Source organism: Tursiops truncatus, chromosome 1, assembly GCF_011762595.2.
Source record: "Tursiops truncatus isolate mTurTru1 chromosome 1, mTurTru1.mat.Y, whole genome shotgun sequence".
Classification (NCBI taxonomy): Eukaryota; Metazoa; Chordata; class Mammalia; order Artiodactyla; family Delphinidae; genus Tursiops; species Tursiops truncatus.
In genome coordinates, this window is record NC_047034.1 from 6,720,796 (window position 1) to 6,736,612 (window position 15,817).

The following is a 15,817-nucleotide window of genomic DNA, read 5'->3' on the forward strand; positions in this document are numbered from 1 at the left end:
TTTTAGAGCAGCTTTATTCATAATTGCCAAAAATTTGAAGTAATCAAGATGTCCTTCAATAGGTGAGTAAACTGTGATACAACCATACAGCAGGCTATTATTCAGCAATAAAAAGTAATGAGTTATTGAGCCTTGAAAAGACATGGAGAAGCTTTAAATAGATATTGCTAAGTGAAAGAAGTCGTTCTCAAAAGCCTGGATAAATAATGCTTTCACCTATATGACTTTCTGGAAAAGGTAAAGCTCTACAGATGTTAAAAAGATCAGGGATTGCCAGAAGTTTGTTGGAAGGGGAGGGGAAACAGGGGTAAATAGGTGGGGGAGTGTTTAGGGTGATGCAACTATCCACACAATATTATACTGGTGGACACATGGCATTATGCATTTGTCAAAACCCATAGAACTGTACAACACAAAGAGTGGACCCTAACATCAATTATGGTGCTTAATTAATAATCATGTGACAACATTGGTTCATCAATGGTAAAAATTGTAATTTATAAAAAATAAAAATGTAATTAATAAAAAATGCTTTCTGTGGTGTCAGATATAATCTCTAATATCGTGTGTACTTTTGTGCACAAAATTTCGATAAACGAAATCCAATATTTATTACAAGGGATTGGTTCACACATTTGTGGTAGCTGGTTAAACAAGAGGAAGCTGGCAAGGCATATAGTCAGGAAGAAAGAATCATGACTGGAAACTCACTATCATGAACTGAAGCTTGGACTCTCTGGACATAGATAGGGCCTACCCTCTTTTAAAGGCCTTTTGATTAATTAAATCAGGCCCACCCAGGATGATATATCTCTTAATAAAGTCAACTGATTAGGAACTTTAATTACAGCTGCAAAATTCCTACACAGAAGTACATAGATGAACATGTAACTGAGTCTTTGGGAGGTGTGTGTGCACTGTAAAATAACTCTTTTATAGCCTCCTTGAATTTTCACAGGAGTGTAGCTCTTGTAGCCTACCCTATGTAGAAACATACTAGAAAGGGAATTCTGGAAGATTTAGTTCAGAAGTAATGCTGTGTGGGATACCATGACAGTGGATATGGCAGTCACGGTAGTCTGGGTGGAAGCATTGTGGGCAAGGAAAGCAAAACCATTTCCTGAGTAAGTGTTATATTCCAGTAAAAACAAGATGTCATCCAATTCCATAAAGAAAGTGCTTTAAGGTAGTCAACCTGCCACCAAGTAGCTGGCTCATCACCTCAGAGAATGGTACCACATCAGAACTGAACCCTGACTCTCACATCAGGGTCAGTCTCTATTGTTGGGATACTGGACATTCAACAGTGGCTGTAGCCAGGCCAGCCTTGGTGAACAGAATTCAATGTTGCTAAGTTCATGCTGAACTCCCATCCTTGTCACCATGGCTGCTTTGTTCATGAGTCACTGTGCAATGACAGAGATGGTTGGGGAAGATGCTGACAGACATTCATAAAATAGGCCATCTTAGTTACTTGATTGTTAAAATCCCCCTCTTTTTTTTTTTTAATAATTCACATGGAACACAAATGTCTTCATACCTGTTTCCAAAGAGGTCTATCCACATACCTTCCTCAAGACTCTATTTTCATGAATTTTACAATGGTGTCCCTGATATTTAACCAAACCATTGGCCACATTTCATGAATTGACATAGATTTGGTCATTTGGCATCTCTCCTTCTAGGCAAAAATAAACAGCTTCACTGATTGAAGTTCTGCCTACTGAGAGAATCACCCTTCACCCTGTCCTTAGAGATGCCCCCACAAAGAAACTATATTGCCACAGCTGTCAGCTTTTTGGTGGTCTCTTTATATCATGCAGTACTGTCTTTAGTGGGCTTAAGACTGAAATATATGAAGAGTACGAGCTATGGGCGTTGGAGCTACTTTTTCATGCAACCCACTTTTCCCCTCAGTACCTGCTCAAGCCCCGTCTCATCCATAGCACTTCCATTTGATAATGGAGCACAGTCATACATGCCTACCTTTGTGCCTTGGTAGGTCAGAAAATCCTGCTTCATGATGGACAGCTCAGGATGCATGGTAACTCGATGGTCTACGATTAAGCTTTAGTCTTTGCTGAGACCCAGTAGCAAGCCAAAAGCCGTTGTTTAGAAAGACACTAGTTATCCACAGATGATGTCTGGGCTTTGTTCCAAAACCCTAAGGGTGGGAGATGTGATTCACCTATAGAGACCTGCCAATGGCACTGAACAACATCTCTATCTGCCAATGATGCTTCAAGCACCATTAGATCTGTTGGCTCATATGGCTTAAACAGCAGAGCAGTTTCAGCTGGTGCCCCTTGGCGTCCAGTCTGCTGTGGTCTTTCCATTCTGACCATTGCCTGTAGACATTAAGTTTCAGCCCAGTGATGAACATTCTCTGAATCTCAATGAATATTGCCTTTATATGTGAGTAGAAATATGATATTTAAATTATTTTGCATTTTACTATTGCTATTACCTATTGTCCTGTTCCTGTTCTCAAGCAGACACTCCCCTAGTGAAAAGGATGCTACTTTTTTACCCGTAGTTTACCATCATCTAACATTAATGCCTGGTGTACAACAGGCATTTTAAATAAATGTATTGAATTCATCTGAATTTAATATATATTTCTGGTAATACTAATTATCCATGTACATATTCAGACTTCCCATATGCACACATGCACACATACACACACACATGTGCACGCATGAGCACATTCATGTACACAGAGCCCTGAAGAAAGAAATTACCAAGTAATAACCTCTTCATTCATTACCTCCATATGAAGCTGTGTCTAATACTCTTTCTTTGGGCCAATCCCTGATAATTAAATATTTAAAAAATCACTTTATCTCACCAATATCATGTCTGCTTATCTATACATCTGCTTTAAAAAATCCTCTTCTGTCTACTTACCATAACCTACTCTCCCTGCAACATACATGGATTCCGTTTCCTTGTTGAACTAAGGTCATTGCAAAACCACAAGGTTAGACATTAGCAGTTTCTCATGAACATATTTTAGATTATTAATATAATTAGTCTTGAGTAGTTATGGGATTGATACATCCACAGATTGGTCTAATTAGCCTTTGAACAGACTGATGGCTCAGTTGAAGAGCTAATAAACTATCTGGCTGATCTCCACACACCTTTTATCCTTGGTTTGATTAATACTCAGGCTTTTGGCAAAGTACCTGGGAAAAGGGCTGAAGCTTAGCCTATCAATTTCAATAATTGCATTATTTAAATGGGTATTTATCTCTCCTGAGTATTTGATTCTTTTGGTTTTAATATACATAATATATATTTTGTGGTGCTTATGAAAATTATCAAAATTTTCCATTTATTTGCACATAGGCTAATGCTATTAGAAGGCTTCTGTAAGACTGTTTCTGTGATATAAGTGAGTAATTCTGGGAAATCTAGAAATACTGTATAAAAATGCATGAAATTAAGCAATAATTTTAGTTCTCTGTCATCTGGTGATTCCCTGGAGAATTTATGACAAAACTTCCTCTGCTTTTGACAAATAATGTTGACTTCCTCCAAATCTTCATTTTTACCTCATTCTATGTATAGGTACCATAATAAATAAAGACTGGTTTTAAAGTTATTTGCATGTCTTTGTAATGAAATCAAAATAATAACATGATAATTAATAGTAATATATGTGTATAATCTCTGGTATTGTTTCTATTCCACAGAGTAAAGCTACCTATACTGTATTTACATTTAATTAAATCTTTAAAAATGTAGCTATATTATATACAGAAGTCTCCTTGACATTAAGGTCATTTACTGTGATAAATCCACTGATGCATACACTCAGCTCAGGCAGTAAATGAAAACTATTAAAGTGTAAACTAATTATAATGTAAAAGCTAGTGTATGATCAGATCTCATTCACCTTGTTGAAATACAGATTTTTATTCACTCCTGTTACTTGAAACCTAACTAAATGTGTACCTATTCTAAAAATATATTCTCATAGCAACTTATATAAATTGTGTGTTATGCATTTAACTGCAGAAAGTATTGATCAGTTATAATCATACACTGTTTTCTTTTATCAGAAACATATTTTAATTTGATGCCGTTCTTCAATATAGAAGTAATCGTTAGTAGTCCAGTGGCATGTTTGGTAGAATTCTCATTAGTGCCTTGGTAACTTGCCCTTCTCATAGACATTATTATCACCCAAGACTTAATTTTGCCCATCACACATTATTTTCCAGATAGATGGATAATCATACACTACTCAAACTTTTCATCAAGCACAGAGATTTAGAGTGCATTTTCTACTTTCCAATACTCTCATCAACCATGTTTGTTAGCATTATGGTTTTCTTTTCTTTTACAAATATGGTTTTCTTTTCTTTTACAACTTCTTTATCTCCAGTATCTTGTGCAACTTTGTTTAGTTAAACCACAACAAGTTTTGCCTATTGACCAATGACATCATATTTAGACAATTTTGTCACAGTGTGTCAGTTTCACATCAATTCTCTCTTTATCTCTATTGACTCTTAACCTGAGAACTATATATGGAGTTCTTTGCTTCAATTCCACTGTACCTAGAGGTTCTAAATTCTCCCTTCTCACTTTGGTATCCAAATCCAGCTACTACTTATCCCAAATAAAACCTAGTAACATACCTTTGAATCCACTAATATATCATGAGCTTGTATATATTATCTCTTTTAAATTTTATTTCTTCCATACATTCTAAAACAGTGCTTTAAATGTGGAAGGTATTTACTAGACATTAAAATAAATAACATTGAAATCTATAATAAAACACAATTTTACCTTCACATCGGCGACCCTTGATTTTATTTTTAATTTTATATAAATTTTTGTAAAACACAGTGTGTCCAGACCCTTATAAGAGTCAAATTTTACTACAGAATTTTAATGACAAGAAGCATTTGCACATCTTTCTGCTCAAAAGATAGCGCTTTCAATTCTTTTTAGCATTTTCTCCTGAGGCTGGTACACTGTTAACAACATCCTACGTCTTCTTTTTCCATACTTTCTCACCTGTTTTGTGAGAGCATATTCTAAAGTAGTTGCCTTGAGGAAAAACTGCAAGGAAGTACAATATTTGAGACTTCATATAATTAAAAAAAATTCTTTTCTACTTTAACACTTGAAAGATATTTTAGCTTATATAGAATTCTACTCTGTAATTCAATATTTTTTTCCAGAAAATTGAAAGCATTGTTACACTGTATTCTAGTTCCATGGATTCGGTTGATAATGCTGTATTTATAATTTCTGATTTAGTGTGTGATCGATTTTATTTAATTTCTCAGAAAACTTTTAGGATTTTGTCTCTATCCTTGTTGGAATTCCAAAATGATATACTTGGATGTCTTGATGAAGATGTGCTTTATTAAGCTGAGGAAGTTCCTTCTGTATTAGTTTATTAGAGCCGCTCTTGCAAAGTAGCACAAACTGGATATCTTAAAACAACAGAAATGTATTCCCTCACAGTTCTGGAGACTAAGTCAAAAATCAAGATGAATATAATGTTGGCTCCCTGTGTGGTGCTGAGGGAGAAATCATCTCATGGCTGACTCTCTCCTGCCTTCTGGTGGTTGTAGACAATTCTTTTTTTATTTTTTAAAAAATTTATTTATTTAATATATTTTTGGCTGCGTTGGGTCTTCGTTGCTGCGTGCGGACTTTTCTCTAGTTGCAGCGAGCGGGAGCTACTCTTCATGGCGGTGCGCAGGCTTCTCGTTGCGGTGGCTTCTCTTGTTGCAGAGCACGGGCTCTAGGCACTTGGGCTTCAGTAGCTGTGGCCCGCGGGCTCTAGAGCACAGGCTCAGTAATTGTGGTGCACGCGGGCTTAGTTGCTCCGTGGCATGTGCGATCTTCCAGACCAGGGCTCGAACCCATGTCCCTTGCATTGGCAGGCAGATTCTTAACTACTGAGCCACCAGGGAAGCCCCTTGTAGACAATTCTTGCTCTTCCTTGGCTGGTTCATGAGCTCTTTTATGTCTACCTCCATCTTCACATAATGTTGTCCCCTGCATGTGTGCTGTCACTGTGCGTCCCCTCCTCTTCTTATAAAGACACGAGTACTTGGATTTAGGGCCCTCTCTAATCTAGTATGACCATATCTCAACTAATTATATCAATATAGACCCTATTTCCAGATACAGTCACATTCTGAGGCTTAGGGTAGACATGATTTTGGAGGGATAATATGCAACTCCATCATCTATTCCTAACTTCCTGAAGATTTTTATGACAAATTTGTGTTACATCTTGTCAGATGCCTTATCTGTTTCCACAGAGATGACAGTATGATTTTGCTCTTTTAGTCTGATTACTATGAAATCACATTGATTGGTTTTCAAAAGTGAAACCAATCTTGCATTCTTGGAAATAGACTTATCTTTTCATGGGGAATTAATACATTTATGTATTGCTGGATTTAATTTTCTAATATGTCATTAAGGATTTTTATGGCTAAGTTCAAGAAGAGTTTTTTTAGGTAGTATTTTTTTAATGTCTTTTTTGGTTACTTTTATATTGAGATAATTTGACATACCATAAAATTCACCCTTTTTAAGTGTACAATCCAGCGGTTTTTAGCATAAAGTTGATCCTTGAACAACTAGGGGTCTGTAACCTAGGAATTGTTAGTTATATTTTTTATACGTTATCTTCCTAGTCTGGGAAATAATAACATCTATTTCACAGAGTTGTGAAGAGTAAATTATGTGTGTGTGCTTAAAACCATTGGTACATCTAACAGCTGTAAAAGTAGTTATTATTATTCCTGTACACAAGAGAAAATATAAGGAAGAAATAATACAGAATTAACTTTACAAGTATAATTAAACGCATTTTTATGATGAACAATAAAGGCAAAATAAAATAGCACTTCTGTTGATCACTCAGGATCTGAACCAAGAAGTTCTGAAATAAGACAAAAGTGTGACCAAGTAGAAGAACAGAGTATCACTTGTGCCTCTCTACAAAGCTAGAGTATATTTTTCTGTAAGATTCCCGTGTCTATATAGACCTTGTAAAAGGTCAGGACTCCCACTTGTCCAGGTGAGAGAAAGAGACCCCAAGGGCCCTGATTGAGAAATGATGCAAAGCACTTTAATTCTCTGAAAAGGAGTAAGGCATGTATCAAAGAGCAGATTTTAAAACAAGATATCTCACTTTCATAGAAAGAAACATAAGAATTGGAGAATGCTCATTCCCGCTTCGAAAACACATAATGAGCTAGTAACTGTCACTAGTCCTGCTTTCCACCTGGGATCATTTTTGCTGTTGCTCCTTTTGTTATTTTCATCCCTTCCGTGCTTTTTGTTCTTATAAGTTTATGCATTAAGAAATTGCATTATGTTCGTTACATTTGAATTTGGGGGTATGTGGAGCTAAATTAATGTATTTAATCTGTCACCTTTAAGTGGAAGTCTTGCTTACATTCCCTCTTCTGAAAAAGTACTGACTAAACTTTTATTTCAGAACATCAGTATAATGCAGAAAATAACTGCTTTATGGGGTGTTTCTAAACCTTTTCTTTTTTAAATCACATAGCCCAACCAAAATAAAACAGGCTATTATTTATTGCTTGGTAAGTCAGCTATACCCTGCTATCTTACCTAATTTGCCTAACACAGTTAAAGGTTGTTATTCAGGGGAATTCATGGCTGACATTAGTTTAGGATAATGAGGTAGCAGAATATGTAATTTGTTTTGCATAGACTGAGCACTGTTGTAAGTAATGGAGATTTATGTTAATAGCAAAGTCAGCATAACTGACATTGCAGACAAAGAGTAAACGAAATTTATGCACCATCGAGCTATTATTTTGATAAAGTAGATTTTCCTCCCAGAGATATTTAAAGGCCTTAGTAAAATAGTATCAATACATAGAAGCAGCCATTACATACTCCAGTTTGTTATCAAATTATGTTTTCTTAAAACTGGCTTATCTGATGGGAGTAATCCAATCACAGCATACAGTATCAGGTAAGAAATAATCAGGTTAAAAAATTATAACACAGTTACTTAAATTTGAATATAAGTTTTAACTGTTAATGTAGGAGTTTTACAGTTTATCTACAATGCTTAATGTCAAAAAATTGTATCAATTTACTTATAAATTTTTATTGTCTCAACAATGCATTCCAATTTGCTGTGAGACTTTATAAACAAATGTCACAAGTCTGCTCCTTGTTTTTCTTAGTTCTAAGATAAGGTATTTGACTAGGTAGTACTTACTGTTAAACAAACAGATCAGAATTCATGGATACTTGAATACAATTATCAGATGAACACTAAAGATAGCTGAAAGCTTAAGTAGAGTCTTTCCCAAGAATGTCTGTTTTTTTTTTTAATTAATTTTTATTGGAGTATAGTTGCTTTACAATGCTGCATTAGTTTCTAGTACAGCAAAGTGAATCAGCTGTATGTATTCATATATCCCCTCTTTTTTGGATTTCCTTCCCGTTTAGATCATCACAGAGCATTGAGTAGAGCTCCCTGTGCTGTACAGTAGGTTTTCATTAGTTATCTATTTTATGCATAGTATCAATAGTGTATATGCATCAATCCCAATCTCCCAATTCATCCCACCCCGCCTTTTACCCCTTGGTATCCATACATTTGTTCTCTACATCTGTGTCTCAACTTCTGCCCTGCAAACCGGTTCATCTGTACCATTTTTCTAGGTTCCACATACATGCGTTAATATATGATATTTATTTTTCTCTTTCTGACTTACTTCACTCTGTATGACAGTCTCTAGATCCACCCACATCTCTACAAATGACCCAATTTTGTTCATTTTTATGTCTGAGTAATATTCCATTGCATATATGTACCACATCTTCTTTATGCATTCCTCTATTGATGGACATTTAGGTTGCTTCCATGTCTTGGCTATTGTAAATAGTGCTGCAGTGAACACTGAGGTGCACGTTTCTTTTTGAATTATGTTTTTCTCTGGGTATATGCCCAGTAGTGGGATTGCTGGGTCATATGGTAGTTCTATTTTTAACTTTTTCAGGAACCTCCATACTGAGATCCTTCAACTTCTAAGAATGCCCTGTCCCAGAACTCCCTCATAAATGCACTATATGGGATGCATGGGTCCATGCACCCTCACTGCAATGTCAGGACAGCTCTAGACAGTCGGTGTTTCTAAACTGAAAGGAGTGGGTGGATATAGAAGGAGAAGTTGAGACCATGCAACAAGACAGGATTGCAGGCTCTGCAAAAGTATTGTGCTACGATAGAAGTGGTTTTTCACTCTGATTTTCATGCTCTTTGAGCATTTTAGGAACCAATATTGCATCTCCAGTGCAAGGAGAACTATGTTTTTTATTGTTTTGAAGGACATGTGCGTGTGTGTTTAGTCTAAAATCGCATCTGCTACTCGGAAATAGATAAGCATCTAATCACGGTGTTCGTCTCGCTATATACCCCCATGTCTAAACGACAAAAAGATTTTCTTTCTTATCTCTATTCAATTGTTCATTTATTTTGGTCACAGGATAAAAAAGGGGAGTGTGTGTGTGTGTGTATGTGTGTGTATGTGTATCTGTGTGTGTAGAAGTTAGAAAACATATTGTAATTTTAGCAGCATCTATGTTTCCTATTCATGCCACACCTTTAAACAATAAGAGATCCTTCAACTTCTAGGAATGCCCCGTCCCAGAACTCCCTCATAAATCGCTCCCTTCCATTAATTTATATTGAAAAAAATTTTCTCAAGTTTTAAGATAAAAGCCATTCTTATTTTCTACAGGCTATTTTCCTTTATTCCTTTAGTTTGGGTCACATTTTTATTAAGGGCTCAGTAACACTCAGACATTACATTTGTCATCATTCTATTCAAGCTTTAGATATGGAATCCTTCCTTCCATTTACCTCTGCTCCATGTCCCCTGCGGCCAAGGAATGGTTGTTTATTTCTGGATAGTTATGGGATCTAACACAGTTGGCCACTGTTACATTCACTATATGCTTTTATATTTGGCTTTCTAATTTATGAATATTTGAATTAAAAAGTATGATTAAAATAATGGCTAACTTATCTACATTTAATATAAATAGAAAATAAACCCTGTTAAGGGCTGTGACTTCTTTAACAACATTTTTCCTCAATCTTCCACTATTTAAGGGAAATAATTAATTTATGATTCTGTCATGAAACTAATTCCAAAAGAGAATAAAATTACTAAGTCTACATATTTTAGAGGCATATCATGTACAGATACTGAGACCATTTTAATGTTGAAAATGTATTCCATCTACCATCGGAAGGCTGATATACAGTGAAATAATTGTATTTTATTGACTATTAGAAATATGTTGACTATTAAATATGTTGTAATCTGTAATTTAAAAGTGGTTTTGTGGTTCCAAATTTTTTTCTTTTTTAAATAATATCCAATGTATCCAATATTTATTGAAGAATTATTTTCTACATGTTTCACTAACTTAGTATTATTTCCTTTAACACTACAATATTTTCTTATCATGGTGATTAAATAGTATATAAGCTTACATTTTTCTCTGGGATATGAAGCCAAGTAAAGATATAGATCACATTAAAGGTTTTTTTTAATTAAAAGTAAAGATAAAAAGCACATCTGGTAGGAAATGGTAGCCAAAGGGAAGAAACCAGAGAATAATATAATAAGCAGTAAAAACACCACCTGCTCACAATTTCTTTCTCTTTTTTGAGCAGTAGTTCCTTAGAATATTAAGAATTTGGCAAAAAACTCTACTTTATGTATTCTAGGCAGCTGTGCCACCCTGGATATCTTCAAATATATTAGTCAAATATAGTCATTATATTTTTTACTCATATAATTTTCTTGGTACATAAAAGTATATTTAATGCTTATAAGCAGTTATATGTAAGTACCTTCAATCTGTTTGAAAATTGTGACTATATTATTAGGATACTTAAATATGTATGTGACTTTTATAATTATCAAATATTTGTATTTAGTATGGTATTATTAAATTTTTTTTTTTTTTTTGCGGTACGCGGGCCTCTCACTGTTGTGGCCTCTCCCGTTGCGGAGCACAGGCTCCGGACGCGCAGGCTCAGTGGCCATGGCTCACGGGCCCAGCCGCTCCGCGGCATGTGGGATCTTCCCGGACCGGGGCACGAACCCGTGTCCCCTGCATCGGCAGGCGGACTCTCAACCACTGCGCCACCAGGGAAGCCCTAAAATGTTTTTCTTATAATATCACAGGTGAGTATACGTACTGGGGAGAATAGAGTTCAGGAAACATTTCCTCAATGTCCTAAAAGCTGCTAATGTGAGGCATTAACCATTTTTCTTATTGAAAATAAATAAGTTGTCTAGTTTCATACGGAGTTTATGTCTGTAACGACTACCTCTGGACTCATGAATCATGAAAGGTAAAAACAGCAGAACATACGGTGGTTTTTGCATATTTTCTCCAGAGAGCTCATTTCTAAAGTTTTTCAGAATTTGTCTTAAATTTGCCAGCATTACTCATCCAATTTTCATGAAGAAAGAAAAATATCCCTTTTTTTCTTCTTTTTAGAGATTGGAGAGGAAAACTGCAAAGTAAATTTTGGTATTATATGTATATATACACATTTGTGTAGTATTTTGTATTCTGCTAAAATATTAACATTATCTGAGCCTTCAGTATAACCATCTGATTAGGTAGAGTCTATTTATTATAAAGATTAGTAAACACAATTTTAGCACTAAGCATTGCCTTAGGTTTAGATTACATGAAAACTGGCCTGTCCCTAACAAGTCATGAACAACTCAGAACCTTCCTTAATGAGCTCACAATGTCTCAGAAGTGGAAGACAGGAAAAATCAATAATCATATTACAATAAACTAAATAGATGTATAACACTATTAACAGTAGTCATCAGACCTTCTAATGTTTCTAAGCTTAATCATTACCTAATTTAATCATCACAATGCATTTATCATCCCCTTTACACAGCTGAAAATTGAGAAGTTAAATTATTTTCCCATTAGTAATAGTAGAACATAAAGACTAAGACCAATCCCACAATCTGACAACAGAATCCAAAATTCCATGGAAAGGGACACTTGGTTTATGTTGAAATTACTTTTAGTGCCATGGAGGACAAGGTGGAAGGTAAATGTGAGAATAATAAGAGTGAAACACAAGCTGATTCTTGAAGTGTAACTAAGAATTTCATGTGAAGGTGGTGCGATAGACGTTGCAAACAAAAATCAACTCATACACAGGTCTCGGATAAATATGACGTAGTCATTGTTTGCTATGCAGTACAAGTAACTTATGTTTACAATATGTAAAAAAATGTGGTGAAAGTGAGGATGAAATGTTAGAGTGAGCTAAGTTATATGAATGGAAAATGTGTAATTACATGCAAAATTGACAGAACTTGGTGACTAATATGAAAAAGGTGAGAACCTTGAAATTATTGTTATATACTCTTATTGTCAATGTTTAACTCTAAAAGTGATATAGACACAGTCTCCCATTTACTCTTAATGTAGTAAGATGCATTACTAGGTAATATCTTAAGCAGTACACATTAAGTATGGAGTTTTCCCTAAAAAAATAGAAATACCATATGATCCAGCAATTCCACTTATGGGTTTTTCAAAGCATCTTATCAAGTGATGAATGGATAAGAAGATGTGGGGGGTGTGTGTGTGTGTGTGTGCGTGTGTGTGTGTGTGTGTGTGTATGCATATATATACGGATAATATTCCACATATATATGAGATATTACTCAGGCATAAAGAAGAATGAAATCTTGTCATTTGTGACAACATGGATGGACCTAGAGGGTATTATGCTAAGTGAAATAAGTCAGACAAAGACAATTACAGTATGATGTCACTCATACGTGGCAACAAAAAAGTTAACCAACATAACAAAATAGTAAGGCAGTCATAGATACAGAGAACAATGAAGTGGTTGCCAGAGGGGAGAAGGGTGCGGTGTTGAGAGAAATGGCGGAGAGAGATTAAGACTTACAAACTTCCAGTTACAAAATAAATGCATCCTGGGGACAAAATGTACACCATGGAGAATACAGTCAATGATATTATAATAATTTAGTTACAGATGGTATTTAGAGTTATTGTGGTGATCATTTTGTAATGTATAGAAATATCAAATCACTATATTGTGCACCTGGAACTCTGTGTTGTAGTTCAATTAAATTAAAAATATACTTCAATTAGATAAAAAAAAACACTCCTGGCAAAAATGAATTAAGCAAGAAATTGTAAAATATTTGATCAATGTGTTAAAAGTGGAAGATCATCATAAGAGATCTGATATATGAATGTTGAGGTCCCTGAAAGAGTAAAATCAAAGCAAAGATACAAAGCAAATATTAAACATTATGATACAAAGTTTTCTGGAAAAAAAAGGCTTTGAAATTGTTTATTAAAAAGAACAATGAGCATTCAATTGCAATGACCAATAGCAAATGATACTGTGGAAAAATTACTAGGCTTTAAAAATAAAAATACTTTGGGCAGCTAGAATAAAAGCGCAGGAGAAATAGAAGGGAATAAAAATTAGAATTTTAAGAGCCTTTTCGGAGAGAAATTCTCTGTGTCAGAAGAAAATAGAGAAACATATTTAAGATATGCAAGGAGAGAAATGACGAATCATGAAATTTTTACCAGCCAAGCAGACTGAATATTGAAAAGTCCTGACATCAAGTCATGAAAGATCTAGGGTAATATTGTTCCCATGAACAATGGAATGAACAGACTTCAGAAAACAGAATCCTTAGAAAGTGACATAAGGACAGATGGTAAATAGAAAATTTTCAGTTCCTTACTCAACTTAGACTGAATAAGGGTTGTGTGTGAGAGAGAGAGCACGATCTTGGTGGTAGATACCAGGGTGACTACCTTACAACAATTCATTAAGTTCTACCTCTGTTGAGGGTGCTTTTCTATACACGTGTTTTATTTTATAGAAAATTATATTTAAAGCAACTAGATAGATAATATAATTTAATAAAAAAACATACAAATATCAAACATATAGATACATATTGAACATAGAGAACATATATATATAAATAACAGATAAAACTGTAGCTAAAACTAATACTAAATCTGTGCAATGAAACAACCGAGCTTGTATTAAATGAAGAGGCCTCAGGAGACTAGAAGTGACGTCGCTCCCGATCTCGGTTCAGATGACGCTCCTGGGCTCCAGGTCCAGGCCTTTCCAGGCGTGAGTCCAGAACCTGCAGCACAAACACAGGCGATGGAGTCACTGAGGAGGTGCAGAGTCAGATGGAAGAGGGCTCGCTGGGGAGGGTGAGCAAGGTCCGGAAGGCTCCTCAGGCCCTGGACTTGGCCTTGGGCCCTCATGTCCCCAGGGGTCAGATCCACAGGGCACTGGGGTCTGTTTGCTGCTCTTTGCTGAACCTGTGCTCTGCTAGCAGGGAGTATCTAGAAATGTCCTACAGGAGCAATTATACCTGGGCTTTTGGCCGGGCAGCCTTCAACTGACAGGTCCCTGGACGGTGAGACTGAGGCAGAGGAAAGCAGGGGGGCTCAGGGATCCGGGACTAAAAGGCTGATTCCCATCCACCCTGGGCCCTGGGAGCAGCGGGAGGTCTGATGACACAGGGGGTGGGTGAACCTGCCCCTCCATCCTACACTCAGTGTAACTGCTCATAAGACCTGCACACTGGAAATGGACAGACACCTGGAGTTTCTATTTTCCCTTATAATTCTTTCTAACCCCCAGCCAAGCTCTCCTGAGGTTCATAATTTTAAAATGTTATTATGCTGCTGTAATGAAAACATACATTTTATCTGTTTAGCATATTGCAACATTAAGAGTGGACAGAAGACACTGCTTTTAAAACTGTAATAAGACAAGTTATATTTATGTTATTTAATGACAGAATTGGAAAAACAAATAAAAGGAACATGAGTAACTTGAACCCTGCCCCTTTAACTCATCCCAAATGAGCACTGTACTGAACTGCTTTCTGGTTTTCCTTAACTTGAACTGAACACATACACAAAAGAATCTACAGAACCTCCAACCCCAGGTTGAGAACCTCCACCCCGTGAAGTGACCCAGGCCCCCCAGGGGCCCCACAGAGGGTGAGGGACCCCCAGGGCTTGGGCAACTCCCAGGCAGGCTGGAATCCTGCCGTGGCCCTACCTGATGCCAGGACTATGAAGCACCCACAGGGATGCAGAGCTGGGCTAGGTGAGCTCTCTGCTTGCAAGAGCACTGGGTGCCTGTGTCTTCTTCATGCTTTTCCAAGGAGCGCTGGGACTGGGGAGGTCGAAGCCCCCCCAACCTCTCACCACAGCTAGCGATTAATTGGGGATGCTCCCTGCTGCCTTTAGGGGGGTTGGGAGGGCGGGGCTGGGTCCTGAGGAGAGAGGTGATGAACACTCCAGTGGGGCTCTTCAAAGGGAACACGCTGGAACAGCACCTCCTAGAGTCATGCACATGGTGGCCCCGCAGTGCCCTACAGCCTCCTCTGCAGATGTAACAGCTGCCAGAGGACGCAGCCCAGCAACCATGGGGGCTTGTGTGGATGGGTACGTGTGCCCTGGGGAGATGTGCTCCTGGCATCCTCCACTTGTCTGCAGGGTTTATTACCATCCTCTTGTCACCACCTTTGTGGTCACGCTCAACAGCAGTCCCCACTGTTTTGGCTGGTGTTTCTGAAGCACCAAAAAGTAAGCTGGGGACGTATGGATGGAGAATACGTGCACTGTCTGCCCCACCTTTTCACCCCCAGTCCTCCACGTTCATGCTTCCTCTTCCTGGTCTTCCACTTCA